Below are 20454 nucleotides of genomic sequence, written 5' to 3'. Positions count from 1 at the left end.
TGTGAAAATGGTATCCTTCTTATCAAAAGCAATAAAGCAGTAGTATTTTCAAGAACATGACCGAAGAAAGTGAAGTTACCAACAGACAAAAGATTAGTGTGTTCTTTATTTAAATACATAACTAAATAGACAAGATTAATGTGTGGTTTTCATTGTTAATGCTTTTCACTATCATATTTGTCACTTACAAATGCATTCCAGATATGCATTGTCTTTTCACAAATACTTGTGTACCACCGGTGACACCGTGCCACCGGGTCATACCCACGCCAAACCATGATTCATTTAGCAAATTCGGGTTTAAACCCGGACCTGTTTACATTATAAAAAAAAGGCTGTAGAAAATACTGCCTCTTGTCTTTTTTCGCTAGAATCCAAATATGGCATCAAGTTTTTCATTTATCTAAGTTGAAATAATTCAGTTGAAATGTTATTTATTTTTATTGACGTCGTTGTTCCTCTCTATAAAAGAGAAATGTCTATATATCATTCATACTCCACTTTGATTTATTTTCTGCACGCTATGAATGGATAAGAAGACTCTAAAAGTTAATAATTTGAAGGAAAAATACATATTTAAAAGAGCTGGTACAAAACTACACCAGGTGAAGCTGTAGAACGGAATCTAAATCTTACAAATTAAGTGCCCATATCAACGTTATTTCCTATCCTCAACACAATTCATGAGAGACAGAGAATGAGCATAAGCCTAAAACCATAATCAACTAAAATATGCAACTGCATCAAGAAAAATAATTTTGGTATGAATAGTTCACTATGCAAAACTAAAAGCATTTTATTGATTATGCTCCTCAATTTCAGCAATTTTGATTCCACATTTCAAAAAGAAAAGCAAAGTGGTTCTCTTTTCAGCATCTTTTTGCCACCGGCACTGCGTCGTTTGTTTTCCCTATTATATAACCTCAATTCAGAAAATAACAGCTCGGGCATCCCAAATGCTCAAGAGATTAATCTATCCACAGATAATATTGTTTCTTTGTAAACCTGAGATTGAACAAGAGTAGTACTCATATGAGACAACAATAATCTCCTAGACCTGTGTTATTCAATTATCTCAAAAAACTAGTCCATGTTATTCAATTCAAGAGGCAAATTTGATGAAAATTGTGCAATTAATTAAAATTTAAGGAACTGCAAAGTCCAATGGGTTAGTTGCGCCTAAATACACAAACTTTGTGTTGGGAACCTTGTGGAATATCCTAACCCTTGTTTTGATGATACCAAAATTCATAGGACTTAACTGTAATAGACTAGAATTGTTTTGAACTCAAATGTTAGAGTTCGTTTCTAGTTTAACTTGCGGTGTCGAAGACTGAAGACTGAAGACTGAAGAACGAAAGACTGAAGACTGAAGACTGCAGATACCAACTGAAGTATCAGTTGAAGAATCAGTTGAAGACTGATTACTTAATGCGCGCAAGTGGACTGATACTAAAGTCAAGTATCAGCTGAACATTCCTCATATGACTGATCTTCCAACGTTCAGAGGAAGCCACGTACTTACAAGTACAGCCGCATTAAATGCAGAGATCTCAGGATATCTTTATCTCTGCAGAAGTCATTCCTATCTGGTGGTTACTTTTCAGAGACGTCACATCTCCTGTCCATCAAAGAGAGCCGTTTCCACCCAGACAAGGAACCTCGAAGATTGAAGCCTCAGCCCAAATTCGAATTGTTCTCCAACGGAAGAGATCTTGAGGACGATCTACGCCAACGGATCTATTCAAGAGTTCTCCTACAAATAGCGCTCGAAGATCACTTCAACCTTCACCGATTCAACGACATAAGCTGAAGCTCTGCCGAAATTGCTACTCAGCCTAAAGCTTAACCTCCCCAAAGCTTGAATCGAAAAAGAGAATTCCAAAGCCAAAATCAGTTACTGTTGATTACACATATTCTCTTACACCTTAGGCAAATATCTGTTTACCCAGAAGCCAAAGGTCAAACTTGCTTCAAAGAACTTGTTCTTTGTAAGTATAGTTGGCACTCTTTCAAACCCTCTCCCCCATAAGAGTGTTTGAGTGTTTCAGAGTTCAGGAAGGTACTCTGATTCTGAGTGAGAAGCCTTAGCACGGGTTGTACTGAGCAGAGAAATCCGACGCGAGTGAAGCGTAGGTATTGAAGAAGGGTTTTCTTCAGTGGTGTGGTTGTGTGCACCAGGCAAGCACACGGTTCGGTTTGCAGTGCACCTGTTAAGCACTTGCGGAGTGGATTGTTGGTCTGATCAACCAACCGTGGATGTAGAAAAGGGTTTTTCCGAACCACGTAAAAGTCTTTGTGTTGTTTACAGCTTTCAGTTTTACATTCTTACTTGTGTTATTTCTATTGATAAACTGAACACTGACTAACAGCAAAGAGCAACATAATAACCAACAACGTGCTCCACCGAGGCTATTACGAAACTAAGTTTAATTTCCGCTGCGTATGATATCAGTCTGACTGATCTATCTTCTGATAGTCAGGACGAGTGTTATCATCTCTGTTCTTAGCAAACACGACTGAAGCCCTTACGTGGATCAGTTAAGTTCCAGCAACTTAACTGATAACTACTTACTGAAGAGCTTTCAGTATCAGTCGTCAACCCTGTTCGGTCAAAACTGATTTCTATTAACAGGCGTTTGTGTTTGCATGTAAAGTTTCGTTTTGATCTCTGACTGAGATCCCTCTAATTGAGGAGTTTTAAAAATAGCCTACAGGTGTATTACCCCCCCATACACCTATTCGAGACCCTCAGGACCTAACAATTGGTATCAGAGCAGGTTGTTCGCAAGAACTATCTGTATCTGATTAGGTTCTAATTGAACTAGATCCTTTTACTCAAAGGTCTCGAAAAAGTTCTCTTTTTCTTTTCGTGCTTGCTATCTGTTCTATCTGCAGTTATCTGTTCTCTCTTTTTTTATGGAGACTAACCACAGCAGATTATCTTCTCTACCTATGTTTAGTATTGAAAAATACGACATATGGAAGTTTCGGCTTGAAAGCTTCCTCACTGCCCAACATTGCCGAATGTGGGATGTCATCACCAACGGACCAATCACCATCACCGAAACCGTCAAAAGGGTTCCTATTGATCTCCATCAGGATCCTTACGATGAGGTCCAGTCCAAGTCAAAGGCAGACTTCACCACAGAAGAAAGGATGTAAGATGAGCTTGACAACCTCGCCAAAAGCATCATCTCCGGCACCGTTCCCGACAAGCATGTCATGAAGATCATCAAGTGCGGAACTGCAAAGGAGATGTGGGACATTCTGGAAAGAATGTGCGTAGGTTCCGAGGAAATCAAGGAGAATATGCTATCCATAGCTTGCCAGAAGTTCGACTCCTTCCTCATGCTCAAGAATGAATCTGTCGAGGAAATGGAACTCAGATTCAACCAAATTTCGAATGAAGTTCAATCCATTTCCAAAGACAAATACACTCAACGAGAAATCAACCTGAAGATTCTTCGAGCACTGCCACGTGGAGAATGGCAGATCTACTCAGTCGCTCATCAGCAGAAGCCAGGATTCAGTCAGCTCCCGACAAACAAGCTTTTCTCCGATCTCATGGCAAATGAGTTCGACCTTCCGAGAAATCTTGGAAACAAGAAGGCTGAAGGATCAGACGAAGATGGTCCATCAACCTCAAGAGGAGTAGCACTGAAAGCCTCAACAAGAGAAGGCAAGAAGCAGATCAAGGAACCAACGGAACTCAACCCAGAGGACTTCTTCAGTCAATATGCCTTGTTGACTGAAAGATTCAACAAGATGGAGTCCAAGTTCCGGAAGTACAGAAGGTTCCACAAGCAGCACTACAAAGGAAAGGAAAGAGAAAGCAACTCCAGACATTCCACAGATCGAAGTGGAGAAAGGAAGTCAGCCGCTTACGACATCAAAGACATGGAATGCTTTGGATGTAGAAAAAAAGGGCACTTTCGAAATGAATGTCCTGATCTGACTCCAGCTGAGCGCAGAGAACTGAAAGCTAAGAAAGATCGCAGCTTTTCAAAGAAGAAAGCGATGGTTGCTGACGATGCTGATTCTTCCAAAGACACATCAAAATCATCCGACTTCGACAGTTCCAGCTCAGACGATGAGAGCCGAGCCCAGATGGCCAATGAATCAGAAAGCATGGCTGACAACAGCTACGACAATGGAATGAATGGCTCAGAGGTAATCTCTCATTCAAAAACTCCTTATACTGATAATTTCCTGATGCTTTCAGGAGAACACTCAGAATCTGGAGATAGCTCATCCGATGAAACTGACGAGTTTGATCAGCTCATGACTGGTCACTGTCAGTTGGGGAAAATGTTCGAAGATCTCCTCAAGCAGAATCAGAAAATGGACAAGGAGATCAATGATGAACGAGCTAAGAATCAGACAATCATTTACTTTCCGGATGAAACTTGTCTTGATCAGCTAATCATGGAGAACAACCGACTGGAAGAAAAGCTCAGAATCTCTAACTCAAAATGTGATAGAGCATCTCATGAGATCAAGAGGCTCAATCACAAGCTGGAAGAAACAATCAAGAACTGCATGATGCAGTCTCCCATGATGAGCAACTTTCCATCGAAAGGCCTTGTTAAAAGCATTGGAGGAAAGGTTGCAGCTGACAAAGGAAAGAATGTCATGATCATTTCAAAGGACGATCCTTCTGAAATCACAACATCGTAAGAATCAAGAGATCATGATATGGATGAAGTTCGCAAACGCAGACTGATGGCAAGATCAAATGTTCCACCTCCACGGAGCTACAGACGAGCAAAGGAGGCCCCCAACAAGATCAATCTACTGAGAAGACTGGAAAGCAGATTTCAGTCAAAGATAAGGGAAGGAACATCAGGAGCCATGAAGAATCTTCCTCACCAATCCAGGGGGAAGAAAGTGTTATTTGGTAGTGTAGAAAATAGAATGATGATAAATATAAGGATGCAGAACCAAGGCGAGAATAAATTCTCTCTCCGTAAGGCAAAATTACTTCCGCTCTGTGCTCGCGGATCTACAGTAATTGCCCCCAAGATACAACGGTTTCGGGATGATAGACGAGTCCTTAGCACTAGGAGTTCGCTATCCGATCGAACGGCTTGATACTCGGGACTGAGTATGTAAACTAAACTAATATGACAAATTGATTATCTGAATACGTTGGTGTGTTTAATCTCATTCTGGAGGGCCTTATTTATAGTAGTCCAGGGGTTTCCTTGAACTGACGTGACTGTTTGGCCAAACAGGAGGTCCGAACCGACGTGTCTCTTCGGTCTTGAACCGCCGCCACGTGCCCTGTTTGGACAAACAAATCCGAACCATCGTGTCTCTTCGGTCCTCAACCGCCACTACAAGAAAATGCGGCTCTAACGACCGAAATTTCGGTCGTTAAAACCCAAAAATCGGTCGTTAATATTTTTAACGACCGATTTAACGACCGTTTTTTTCGGTCGTTGTTTGCATCGTCGCCCGAGTTTTAACGACCGTTTTTTCGGTCGTTGAATTTAACGACCGATTTTTTATTTTTAACGATCGAAATTTCGGTCGTTAAAAAGCGAAAAAAAAATAAAAAATATAAATAAAAATTTTATTTTTTTTTATTTTTTTAAATAACGACCGAAATTTTATTTTTAACGACCGAATTTTCGGTCGTTAAAAATTAATAAAAAAAAAATATTTTTTTTTTCGAAAAAAATAATTTTTTTTTATATCTTTGTATCCCACAAGTATTTTTAGTGTATTTCTAATGTATTTTGACCTTAATTGCATACCATTTGACGAACTTCCCAGTAGGTCACCCATCTTACTTGTGCTCTAAGTCAAGCACGCTTAACCTTGAAGTTCCTTTCGAATAGTCACCAATAGAGAACACTCGTATTATTGATATATATATAGTACCTATTAATTCATTTAAACTCTAATTCAATATAAAATATCATTAATCATTCATAACCTTATAATATGTCGAGATAATAACTAAGATTTGTGGTGTCGGCGAAACATTGACGATAAATATACGATCGAATTTAAAATAATAAAAAATTAATATTATCGTAATTAAAAAAAGAAAAGAAAATATGAGTATGAAAAATAACAATCAAATATACAACAAAATAAATATTAAATCAAATAATCAATATTAATAAAATTAATATTTGAAAAATAATTTTATTATTTTAAAATAATAAAATTATTAATATTTTGAAAATAATGAATCTAATAATTTAGAAAATCTAATAAGTCTAATAATTTATTATAATAAGTCTAATAATTTATTATTATTTGCAAATAATATCACATTTTTATTAATAATCAATATTATCTATTTTTATAGAATAATATTATGAAAATAACAATCATTTTCAAAATATTCCCTATAATTTGAAAATAATAATTAAATAGAAAATTAATAAAAAATAATTAAATATTTATATATATATTTATATATAATCAAAAAATAAATATAAATAAAAATAAAAATGAAATTTAAAATTTTTAAAATTGAAAAAATAAAATTAACGACCGATTATTCGGTCGTTAATAAATAAAATAAATAAATAAATAAATTAAAACAAATAAAAAAGAAATATAAAAAATAAAAAATAAATAAAATTAATTTTAACGACCAAAAAATTCGGTCTTTAAAAAAAATAATTAAAAAAATATTTTTTTTATTTAAAAAATATTAAAAAAATTTAAAAAATTTAAAAAAAATTAAAAAATAATATTAACGACCGAATAATTCGGTCGTTAAAAAAAATTAATTTTTTTAAAAAAAATATTTTTTTTTAAAAAATAATTTTTTAATAAAAAAAATAAAAATATAAATTACGTTAAAATTAAAAAAATAATTAAAATATAAAAAAATAATTTTTACGACCGAAAATTCGGTCGTTAAGAAAAATTAAATATTAAAATATGAAAAAAATAATTAACGACCGAATTTTCGGTCGTTAAAAAATAAAAATAAAATCGGTCGTAAATCGGTCGTTAAGGCCGCAAAATTAACGACCGAAATTTTCGGTCGTTAATTTCGGTCGTTAAACGCGTGTTTTCTTGTAGTGCGCTACCACGTCGGTTTGGCCAAACAGGTGGTCCGAACCGTCGTGTCTCTTCGGTCCTTAACCGTCGCCACGTGCACTGTTTGGGCAAACAGGTGATCCTAACCATAGATATCTTTGGGCATTAATTACTCATTCAATTCTTTACAGATTTGAACAAGTAAATATACCAAATTAATCTACTCAACATGTAGATTCCAAAAATATCATTTAATTCCATTAATTACCAAAGTAATTATGGTATTAAATAAGCTATTTATTCCAACAATCCCCCACATGAATGATGATTAATGCAAATGCAAAAAACTAAGTCCCGACGACCTATTATTGCATCAGGATAGGTAGTTGTTAGCTTTGAACCTTCCTTAGTGTAATGTCATCGGATTTACTCGTTGCTCGGTGAACGCGATGTCTTGAACCGGTCAACTTTTGTGTAAACCAAGTCAACAACATACACACAATAATAGATCTGATATATTTTGTTCTTACGTTGTGTCCATTTCTGACCTTGGACCATTTCTTGGATTCACAAGTGTTATCGATAATTTTGAAGCGGCCCCACTTCTTCACTTGTATAGGTGATCTCCTATAAAGAGTATCATGCCATACTCCACCTAATAAGGCTATAGGAATCATTAAAAGCTTTTGACGGCTTATCCTTTACCACAAGCTGCAGGCTTTGCACTTGAGCAACTATGAGAATGGATTTTGAAAGTTTCAAGTGCTCAACTTGAACTTTCATAATTTAGTTGTCTCATTGATTTATGCTTAAATTACTCTATTTTTAGGGGTTTGTTTGTGCGTGTTTTAAGATAATCTTCTGGAAATTGGTGCGTTTATGGTGTATTTTATGCTTTGCAGGAGATTTAGGCTTTCGAGATGAAAGAATGCAATTTTGGAGAATTTTGGATGACTTAGGCGTTTTCTAAGTGTTCTGGAATGCCAGAGCAGAGGAATCAAAAGCCAGAGCAGAGAAATCCGCGGAATATCAGAGAAGCGAAGCCGACATCTCCAGAACAGAGAAATAACCCTTTCCTCTACTGTCAGAGGAGTCACTGCCAGAGGAGCCAGTCCAGAGAAGTCACCATTCCTCTGGAGAAAGCCAGAGCGGAGGAATGCCAGAGCGGAACCCATTCCGCTGGCGACCCATTCCGCTGACGAAGTACCAGAGATATCACCCATTCCTCTGGCGATACCATTCCTCTGGCGATAGCAGAGAATTCGTCATTTCTTGGACGCGACCCGTTTCCCGAGAGACAATCGTTCCTCTGGCGAGAACTGCAAAGTTCGCAAGAGTGGAAGTATTTTCCAGAAGCGCGCATCCAGCTGGAGAGTTGCCTTATTTCACACGATTCTATTGCCTTTAGAATTCTATTTTGCATGGCAACTTCCGTGGTGATCCAAAGGAAATTTGAAGCCTATAAATAGGTTCTCTTTTGACCTATGGCGGGGACCCCCCGACATTAGACATACCCGAACCCTAGCATTCATATTTTAGTTTTTTTTTGCTTTAGAATTTTATTGCTTTCTAGTTTTAAGGCTTGGATCAAGATTGAAGATTCAAGCCGCTACTTCAGTTTTTATTCGGTTTTTATTTAATTTAGTTTTTACAATTGCGTTCAATTTAATTATGTTTAATTTTTATTTTGCTATGTCTAGCTAATTTTGTTTAACTGATTCTAGGGTTTGTAAATAGTTGATTGAATTTATGTGATTTATTTGTTAATACCTTTGTGCCTTCCAGTTTATGATTCATAATTCCTGGTGCTTATCTTCTTGTGAATTATTTGGCCAATAGTTTGCATGTTTAGCTATTCGGTTTGAGACCTAGCGGTGATAACTGTTTAGCGGATTCAGGAATGTATGATGTGATTTTAACCTTGAGACCTAGCGGAGATAGGTGGATCATAGGGAGCTATTCTTAGGAGCCATTGGGAGTTAGTAGATTTTCTTGAGACCTAACGGAGATAGATAATTTACTAATCTACGATCGTTGCTGCTCTAGCGAGAGTAATTGATTAATTAAGTGATCTCTCATCATAGCTGGATTAAACTGGTACATAGGATTAATAGATTTATTGCATAGATTTAGTTAATGAATTTACTACCCTGGGATCAGTTGTCTTTTAATATTTGATTTTTCCTACGTGTTTAGATTTATCGTTATTTGCGTTTTAGTTTAAATCAATCTCTATTTTCGTTGCCTGAATATTACTAGAGTTTAATTAGGATTACTTGGAGTGATTCGTTATAATAGTCCCTGTGGAAACGATACTCGGTTACTTATTATATGTGCTACAATTGCACCGTGTTAGTTGCGGTAATTTGTTGCTAATAATTTAGTGATCACTCATTGAACCATGTTCTTGGGATCTCCAGTCATCATGGTTGAGTTACCACTATGAAAGTTCTTAACGTGTGGATTTTAATCCCATTCCCCTTATTGCGTTATACAATTGATCACGATTAATACCTTTAGTAAACGGATCCGCAATATCGTCATTTGACTTTACATAGTCAATGCACATTATTCCTGTAGTGATCAATTGTCTAACGGTATTATGTCTTCGACGGATATGTCGAGATTTACCGTTATACAAACTATTCTTTGCTCTCCCTATGGCAGCCATGCTATCGCAATGTATCATAACCGGAGGCAAAGGTTTTTCCCAACATGGAATATCTTCTAAGAAGTTTCTTAACCATTCGGCTTCTTCGCCGACTTTGTCTAAAGCAATAAATTCCGATTCCATTGAAGATCGGGCTATACAAGTTTGCTTAGAAGACTTCCATGATATTGCTCCTCCACCAATGGTAAATACAAACCCACTTGTGGATTTAGAGTCTTTAGTGTCGGATATCCAATTGGCATCACAATACCCTTCCAAAACTGCGGGATATCTCAACACTCTTATCAATGCGGTCCAATGATCCTTTCCGGGATTACTTGTAAACCGACTCAATTTGCTAATAGAATATGCTATGTCCGGCCTTGTACAATTTGATAAGTACATTAGGCTTCCAATAATTCTAGCATAGTCCGATTGTGATACGGGTTCTCCTCAATTTTTGGCTAAGTGTATACTTAAGTCAACAGGTGTTTTAGCCGGAGGTAGATCGAAAGCTTTGAATTTCTTAAGCACATTCTCAACATAGTGAGATTGTGATAAGACTATTCCTTCGGATGTTCTAAGGATCTTGATTCCTAGAATCACATCCGCTAATCCCATATCTTTCATGTCAAAGTTCTTCTTTAACATTTCCTTAGTTTCTACGATGATTTTATTATCGCTACCCATAATTAGCATATCATCAACGTAGAGACAGACAATGACAAAGTTGTCGGATGTTCCTTTGATGTACACACATTTATCACATTCATTGATTTTGAAACCATTTGACATCATTGCTTGGTCAAATTTCTCGTGCCATTGTTTGGGAGCTTGTTTAAGTCCATACAAAGACTTGACAAGTTTACAAACTTTGTTTTCTTGGCCGGGAATCACAAACCCTTCGGGTTGTTCCATATATATCTCATCTTCTAAATCTCCATTTAGAAATGCCGTTTTTACATCCATTTGGTGTATCTCAAGATTATACAATGCGGCTATAGCAAGTAGCATTCTAATGGATGTAATTCGAGTTATTGGAGAGTATGTATCAAACTAATCATACCCTTCCTTTTGTTTGTAGCCTTTAACTACCAAATGTGCCTTATACTTATCAATAGATCCATCGGCTTTATATTTCTTCTTAAGAATCCACTTGCAACCCAAAGGTTTATTTCCCGGAGGAAGATCAACAATATGCCAAGTGTGATTGGATAAGATTGACTCGATTTCACTATTGATAGCTTCACGCCATAGATCGGCATCAGGACCAGACAATGCTTCCTTGATTGTCTTTGGTTCGTCTTCTAAAGTATAAACTACGAAATCCGGACCAAAGGTTTTCGCAGTCTTTGTTCGCTTTCCGCGTCTTGGTTGCGGTGTTGGTTCACGTGTTGGTCCATTATCCTTAAGCGAAATTTCATCATAAGTTCTCTTTTTCGAACTTGTATCATTCTTCTCTTTCTTAGGGAATATAGTTTCAAAAAATATGACATTTCTTGATTCTATAATCATTCCCTCATTTATATCAGGTACTTCCGATTTGTGTACCAAGAATCGGTACGCACTACTATTGTTTGCATATCCTATGAAGATGCAATCAACAGTTTTTGCGGATGTCGGGAACATGCAACACTTTTTGCAGGGTTATCTTGAGTCCCGACGTCATCTTGAGCACAATGGTTCCAGATCCGACGATCTTGGGTGCGGAAGAATTGCCCATGTACAATTTCCTATCTCCGGAAAAGACTTCATAGGAGGAGAACATTGCTTTGTCAGCGCAGATGTGCCTAGTTGCACCGGTGTCGATCCACCAACTTACTGGGCTGCCGACCATGTTGACCTCGTCTACGACGGCACATAAGTCAAGTTCGGCTAAGTCGAGGGGCACATGTTTCTCCTCCGTCACGTTGGCTTGATGGTGACTATTTTTCTTGTCATTTTTTGGTTTGCGACAATCTTTCGCCATGTGTCCGGCTTTGCCGCAGTTGAAGCAATCGCCTTTGATCCTCTTTTGATTTTTCGAGTCTGGCTTTTTGCTTTTAAACTTGCGTTTCTTCTTGTTGCTAGACTCGGCAAGATTTGCTTTTGCCTCCATAGAGGTTTTGTTCGTTTTGTTGTCGGAGAGTCTATTGTCCTCTTCGATTCGCAAACGAACAATCAAGTCTTCAAGTCCCATCTCCTTGCGTTTGTGCTTGAGATAGTTCTTGAAGTCCTTCCAGAGTGGTGGTAATTTCTCTATCACTGCAGCCACCTGAAAAGATTCAGACAATTCCATACCTTCGGCAAGAATGTCGTGCAAGATGAGTTGAAACTCTTGCACTTGTTCGACAACAGTCTTGCTATCCACCATCTTAAAGTCCAGAAAACGACCGACTATAAATTTCTTCAAGCCGGCATCTTCTGCTTTGTACTTCGTCTCCAATGAGTCCCATAACTCCTTGGACGTCTTGGTGCTAGAATAAACACTATAGAGAGTGTTGTCTAGCCCATTCAGAATGTAGTTGCGACACAGAAAGTCGCTGTGATGCCATGTATCATATGCGATACGCACTTGCGGATCGGTTTCGTCTTCCCCCACAGTTGGAGGAGACTCATTCAGAAAACGAGCCATATTCAAAGTAGTAAGATAAAAAAGCATCTTTGATTGCCAACGTTTAAACTCAGAACCTGAGAATTTTTCAGGCTTTTCGGCAGGTGCTGGAGCATTTTGAATGTTGACCGGAACAGTTGGAACGTTGTTTCCTGTCGCCATCTTTCCACACTAATTTTGCCTTACGATTGTTATTTGGTAGTGTAGAAAATAGAATGATGATAAATATATGGATGCAGAACCGAGGCGAGAATAAATTCTCTCTCCGTAAGGCAAAATTACTTTCGCTCTGTGCTCGCGGATCTACAGTAATTGCCCCCAAGATACAACGGTTTCGGGATGATAGACGAGTCCTTAGCACTAGGAGTTCGCTATCCGGTCGAACGTCTTGATACTCGGGACTGAGTATGTAAACTAAACTAATATGACAAATTGATTATCTGAATTCGTTGGTGTGTTTAATCTCATTCTGGAGGGCCTTATTTATAGTAGTCCAGGGGTTTCCTTGAACTGACGTGACTGTTTGGCCAAACAGGAGGTCCGAACCGACGTGTCTCTTCGGTCTTGAACCGCCGCCACGTGCCCTGTTTGGACAAACAAATCCGAACCATCGTGTCTCTTCGGTCCTCAACCGCCACTACAAGAAAATGCGGCTCTAACGACCGAAATTTCGGTCGTTAAAACCCAAAAATCGGTCGTTAATATTTTTAACGACCGATTTAACGACCGTTTTTTTCGGTCGTTGTTTGCATCGTCGGTTTGGCCAAACAGGTGGTCCGAACCGTCGCCACGTGCACTGTTTGGGCAAACAGGTGATCCGAACCATAGATATCTTTGGGCATTAATTACTCATTCAATTCTTTACAGATTTGAACAAGTAAATATACCAAATTAATCTACTCAACATGTAGATTCCAAAAATATCATTTAATTCCATTAATTACCAAAGTAATTATGGTATTAAATAAGCTATTTATTCCAACAGAAAGGCCACATTAGTCGGAGACTGACATTAGTTCAGTTTCAGAATGAACAACATCTATGGAGACAAAACAATGATGAGTCCAGTCGAGCTAAGCATCTTCCTCGACGACAAGCAACTGGACATCAAATGACTCATGTCACACGACATCAGTCAAGTCTCCATAAGTCTGCAAAGACTCGAGTATCTCAAAGAAGATACTTCGCCGAGCAAAGAAGACCTCAACCACTCATCAGACAAAACTGCTACAAGAGTGAGGCCTTCAAAGGAATTTCTCAACAGAAGAATGCTCGTGTGCCAACTGAAGCGCCAACAACTGTGATCAGACGATCAACAAAGCGCAAGAGATCAGCCAGACCAATTCTGAAGCAGATATGGGTTCCAAAGGGAACTCGAGCTAACATCGAAGGACCCAAAGCTTGATTGGGTGCCTGAAGCAACTCTTCCTTGCAGGTCAATGTCAAGAAACACAAAAAGAAGGAAGAAGTCAAAGCTTAAATCAGAACGTGGTATCTGGATAGTGGCTGCTCGAAGCACATGACGGGCTACAAAGAATATCTGTCTCAGTACGTTGAGAAAGCTGGATCCAAAGTTGCATTCGGAGACAACTCAATCAGAGAAACAAAAGGCTATGGTGTGCTCAACATGGGTAACGCCAGTATCAGTAATGTTAGCTTTGTTTCTGGTCTTAAACATAATCTGTTGTCTGTGAGTCAATTTTTTGACAGTGGTTTCACAGTGAAGATCAAGAAGGATGAATTCACTGTTAGAAACAATCAAAAGAAGGTGGTTCTGAAAGGATTCAGACAAGGAAGTCTCTACGTCGTTTCTTGGGAAGACAGCCCACCAGAAACATGCCTCATCAGCAAGAGCAGCTCGGAGCTCAACTGGCTGTGGCACAAGAGACTCAACCTCTCAACTTCAAGACGATCAACAAACTTGCTAAACATCAACTGGTAGAAGGTCTTCCTTCTATTGTGTTTCAGAAGAAGCAAGAATGTGAAGCATGCCAAAGAGGAAAGCAGACGCGAATGTCATTCAAGTCAAAGTCAGGACACTCCTCTGAAAGAATTCTGCATCTACTTCACATGGATCTGTTTGGCCCGATCACTCCAAGAAGTTACAACGGTAGGAAGTACACCTTAGTAGTTGTGGATGATTATTCACAATATACTTGGGTTATCTTTCTCTTCAAGAAGAAAGAGACGCTGGAGGAACTGCCAAAGCTGCTGAGAAGACTGAGCGTTGAAAAGGAAGTCAACATCATCAGCATCAGATCAGATCGTGGGACTGAGTTCCTCAATACTGTCATTCGTAAGTATTGTGATGAACAAGGAATCAGTCATCAAACTTCTGCAGCAAGAACTCCACAGCAGAACGGAGTTGCAGAAAGAAGAAACCGGTCTTTGAAGGAAGTAGCAAGGACGATGTTAGCCGAATCAAAACTCCCCTTGAAGTTTTGGGCTGAAGCAGTCAACAACGCATGCTACACACAGAATCGCTCATTCCTCACTCAGAGACATGGAAAAACTCCATACGAGCTATGGAAGAACAGAAAGCCATCAATTGCCTACTTTCGTGCTTTCGGTTCTAAGTGTTTCATCCACAACAATGAAAAGAAGAGGTTAAACACTTTCGATAGCAAGGCTGATCCAGGAGTCTTCCTTGGATACTCTGGAACAGAACGTTCAAGCAAAGCCTATCGAGTGTTTAATTCTCAAACTCTTTGTGTTGAAGAAACACCTCATGTGATCTTTGATGAGTCTTCAGATGATTTCAGGGAACAAGAAGCTGATAAGTGTGTCCAGAACACTGAAGGTTCCAAAGCTGAAATCCACAACACCGAGCCCTCTACTATCTTGGTGTGGGGACCAGGCAAAGATGAAGATACTGAGATGCTTCAGTATCAAAAGATTAGCCAAAGGTCTGAAGTTCAGACTGGAGCCAATACAGATGGCATCAGTCAAGGGGGAACTCCAGTTGCTAAAGATCGAGTTGAACGTGCAGAAGCAGCTCCAGCTCAACTCTCCCCTGCTCCAGAAGGTGCTCAATACCTCAGAACCATTCTGACCGAAGAAGCCCCACCATCTCCCGAAGAGATCAAGAAGTATCGAAGATGGTTTGAACTCCACTCAAAGGAGAACATCATTGGAGAACCATCAGATGGCGTCAAGACTCGGAGATCAATGTGCAACCTCGTCTTCGACATCAATCAGAACTGCATCAACGAAGATAAGATTTTCAGCTATTTCTTATCATCTACAGAGCCCAAGGATATTGAAGAAGCTCTGAAGTCTACTCATTGGGTCATCGCAATTCTAGAAGAACTCAATGAATTCAACCGGAATTCAGTTTGGGAGCTTGTGGATCGACCAGACGATGCAAAGGTGATTGGCTTGAAATGGATTTTCAAGAACAAAGAAGATGAAGAAGGAAATGTTGTGAGAAACAAAGCAAGGCTTGTAGCTAAAGGATACAATCAAGAAGAAGGAATCGACTACGACGAAACGTTCGCTCTAATTGCCAGATTGGAAGCAGTCAGACTCTTCTTAGCCTTCGCCGCTCACAAAGGTTTCAAGGTACACCAAATGGATGTCAAATGTGCATTTCTCAATGGAGTGCTCACAGATGAAGTCTACGTGGAACAACCTCCAGGATTTGAGGTTGCCGGACCAGAAAAGGTGTACAAGCTGAAGAAAGCGCTCTATGGATTGAAGCAAGCACCAAGAGCGTGGTATGATACTCTCTCGGAGTATCTGGTTGAACAAGGCTTCAAGAAAGGATCTGTGGACAGAACTCTGTTCACTCTCAAAGAAGGAGAAGATCTCTTGCTTGTTCAAATTTATGTCGATGACATAATCTTCGGATCCAAATCCGAACGCATGTGCAAGAAGTTTGCTGACATCATGACCAACAAATTCCAAATGTCCATGATGGGAGAAATGAATTTTTTTCTCGGATTGCAAGTCAAGCAGACCAACGAAGGAATACTGATCAGTCAGTCCAAGTATGCCAAGGAACTGATAGTCAAATTCGGTATTCAATACATGAAATCAGTCAAGATCCCAATGAACACAAACTGGAAAGTGGATCCAGGTTCAGAAGGAAAATCTGTCTCTTCGACGAAGTACAGAGAAATCATTGGATCTTTGCTGTATTTGACTGCGAGCAGACCAGACATCTCATTTGCAGTCGGGGTATGTGCAAGATATCAATCAGATCTAAAGGAAGCTCATTTGGACGCGGCAAAGCGGATACTAAGATATCTCAAAGGCACACCCAATTTAGGATTGTGGTATCCAGCCGACAACGACATCAAGCTCATCGGATAATCAGACTCAGACTTCGGTGGATGCAAGCTTGATCGCAAATCAACCTCCGGAATATGTCAATTCCTAGGCAACAAGCTCATCTCTTGGTTTTCAAAGAAGCAAACTTCAGTCGCCACCTCTACAACTGAAGCTGAATATGTTGCTGCCGGAAGCTGCTGCACACAAATCCTGTGGTTAGTCCATCAATTGAAGGACTATGGGATAGACGAAAATGAAGTCCCAATCTATTGCGACAGCTCCAGTGCTATTGCAATCTCCTAGAATCCAGTTCATCACACCAGAGTTAAGCATATTGCTATTCGACATCACTTCATCCGTGATCATGTCGAAAAGAAAAATATCTCTGTGGAATGGATTCCCACTGCTGTTCAGAGAGCGGACCTGCTGACCAAGGCTCTTCCAGAAGAGAGGTTCAATGATCTATGTGGAAAGATCGGCCTCATCAACCCTAAAGAGTGATGCTGTGTTTGAAGACTTTCTCAAACAGTCAAGCTGACTGGTGGTCAACCAACTGCTGATTCTATGATCGCCAACATGGAAAGTAATGAAGTCAGAACGCTCATCTGAAGAAGAAGTCATCCTGATGAGTCAACCAGGATCACGTGGTATCAACTGACTACAATGTCCAGTTGATCAGTAAGTTTTTTAAAAGCTTACTTTTTAAATCAGTTATTTCAGTTAAGAGCTTTGAGTTTTTAGTTCAAAATCTTTCTCTAACTGATCAGTTTCTTTCAAAAACTTTAATTGATTGTTGGAAAATGGAATATCCAAGAAGGACAAGAGTTTTTAAAAGGAAAAATCTATTTTGATTGAACTTGTCCTAATCTTTTGCCAAAAATCTTTCCAACCTTTTTGCCTCTGTGATAAAATTTCTTGAGAACCTCATTGACATGACAGAATGCAATGATGCCTCTCAACTTTTTGAAGTCTCAGTCCCTCGCAGTGACGGCGGACGTGAATTTTTCTTCAAATAAATTTTAGGCACAGTTTTCGAAAAACTTTTCATGTTCTTACATGGTTCACATCTTGTCTATTTATACCATGTTGTCTTCACTATTTTTTTGCATCAACTAACAACTCTTCACAGCCTTCACTGTGAGAAAAATTTTCAATCTTTCCAAAGTTGCAGAGAAAAATTGTTCCGACTAAAGGAGAAATCTATGACTGCAAAGTCATGGAGTGGAAGAATGACGCTCACATACCTAGTCTTCACCGGACCCTTCCACTGGATCTCAACGTCTCTCCGACGTCAAAGTTTGCTCTACCCTCACTTGTATCCAGCGAAGCGAGTGCCTTCTATCCTCATGCCCGGTGTATCGGTTTGAAGTACTTGTCTGAAATAGGACAGACTTCATCGTCTTCACCAAAAGGCCTCTCGCCTTTTGTGGAGCTTCGATGCGGAGCAACAACAATGAGCAGGAACTCATTGTCAACCGGCGCTACGTCAACAGTGGAACTCTCACAATCTTCATTGAATTGACATCCCCTCACCTCTCAAAACCTCTGCTTCTCTTATTTTCTTCCACGTCATCTCATTCTTCTTCCTAACCTCCTTCTAAGCCTTCGCTTTCTGCATCCCCAATAACTCCAATATCTTCCTCCTGCGAACTTACCTCCGCATGGTCTTCGCTTCCTTCTTAGGTTCGTCCTTCTTTTTTATGTTGTCAAAACGGGGGAAAGAAGTACAATCTTCTGAACTTAAGTCGGTTAAGCAACATGATCATCCTATTTCATCCGATGATCATGAGGAAGATTAGCCAAGAGGATAAGACCTCAAATCAACGGAAAACAAGTGAGAGTGGAACAAGCTTAGGAACATGAAGACACGAAGACATAAGATGAAGATCAAGAAGTTCAAGGCGCAACCAAGCAGACTGCTGGAGTCCATGGGTTTTCCATGTTGTTTTTGTTTTTCTTTTTTACTCCAATGTAAGTCTTGCTCTGTACCTCGACTGATGGCTTATCAGTCGTTTATTAATGAAAAGAACTTCTTTTTGATCTCAACCTGAAGACAATGACTCTTTGTCCAGGCTCTGATTATATTTTTTTGTCTTCTCCTTGTTCTGTTTTAGAACTGTTTCGTTCTTAACTCTAAGTACAAGTTTTTAGGTTCTATTGTTAAGGGGGAACTGTTTTCACCCCAGTTTTAGAACTTGTACTTTGAGTTCAGTCTTTTTGTTGTCTAGAACTGCTGTGTGGTTTTGGCATCATCAAAAAAGGGGAAATTGTTGGGAACCTTGTGGAATATCCTAACCCTTGTTTTGATGATACCAAAATTCATAGGACTTAACTGTAATAGACTAGAATTGTTTTGAACTCAAGTGTTAGAGTTCGTTTCTAGTTTAGCTTGCGGTGTCGAAGACTGAAGACTGAAGACTGAAGAACGAAGGACTGAAGACTGAAGACTGCAGATACCAACTGAAGTATCAGTTGAAGAATCAGTTGAAGACTGATTACTTAATGCGCGCAATGGACTGATACTAAAGTCAAGTATCAGTTGAACATTCCTCCTAGGACTGATCTTCCAACGTTCAGAGGAAGCCACGTACTCACAAAGTACAGCCGCATTAAATGCAGAGATCTCAGGATATCTTTATCTCTGCAGAAGTCATTCCTATCTGGTGGTTACTTTTCAGAGACGTCACATCTCCTATCCATCAAAGAGAGCCGTTTCCACCCAGACAAGGAACCTCGAAGATTGAAGCCTCAGCCCAAAATTCGAATTGCTCTCCAACGGAAGAAATCTTGAGGACGATCTACGCCAACGGATCTATTCAAGAGTTCTCCTACAAATAGCGCTCGAGGATCACTTCAACCTTCACCGATTCAACGACATAAGCTGAAGCTCTGCCGAAATTGCTACTCAGCCTAAAGCTTAACCTCCCCAAAGCTTGAATCGAAGAAGAGAATTCCAAAGCCAAAATCAGTCACTGCTGATTACACATATTAATTCTCTTAGACCTTAGGCAAATATCTGTTTACCCAGAAGCCAAAGGTCAAACTTGCTTCAAAGAACTTGTTCTTTGTAAGTATAGTTGGCACTCTTTCAAACCCTCTCCCCCATAAGAGTGTTTGAGTGTTTTAGAATTCAGGAAGGTACTCTGACTCTGAGTGAGAAGCCTTAGCACGAGTTGTGCTGAGCAGAGAAATCCGACGCGAGTGAAGCGTGGGTACTGAAGAAGGGTTTTCTTCAGTGGTGTGGTTGTGTGCACCAGGCAAGCACACGGTTCGGTTTGCAGTGCACCTGTTAAGCACTTGCAGAGTGGATTGTTGGTCTGATCAACCAATCGTGGATGTAGGAAATGGTTTTTTCGAACCACGTAAAAGTCTTTGTGTTGTTTACAACTTTCAGTTTTACATTCTTACTTGTGTTATTTCTATTGATAAACTGAACACTGACTAACAGCAAAGAGCAACAAAATAACCAACAACGTGCTCCACCGAGGCTATTACGAAACTAAGTTTAATTTCCGCTGCGTATGATATCAGTCTGACTGATCTATCTTCTGATAGTCGGGACGAGTGTTATTATCTCTGTTCTTAGCAAACACGACTGAAGCCCTTACGTGGATCAGTTAAGTTCCAGCAACTTAACTGATAACTCTTTACTGAAGAGCTTTCAGTATCAGTCGTCAACCCTGTTCGGTCAAAACTGATTTCTATTAAACAGACGTTTGTGTTTGCATGTAAAGTTTCGTTTTGATCTCTGACTGAGATCCCTCTGATTGAGGAGTTTTAAAAATAGCCTATAGGTGTATTACCCCCCCCCCCATACATCTATTCGAGACCCTCAGGACCTAACACTTTCAACCAATTCTAGTTTTGCACATAAACTAAAAAATCTGCCTCCAAACACATGAACTTTCAATTGTTCTGATTTTTCACA

This window comes from Salvia miltiorrhiza, chromosome 3, assembly GCF_028751815.1.
Source record: "Salvia miltiorrhiza cultivar Shanhuang (shh) chromosome 3, IMPLAD_Smil_shh, whole genome shotgun sequence".
Classification (NCBI taxonomy): domain Eukaryota; kingdom Viridiplantae; phylum Streptophyta; class Magnoliopsida; order Lamiales; family Lamiaceae; genus Salvia; species Salvia miltiorrhiza.
The sequence above is the reverse complement of the archived record's forward strand: the minus strand, read 5'-3'. Positions refer to the sequence as shown.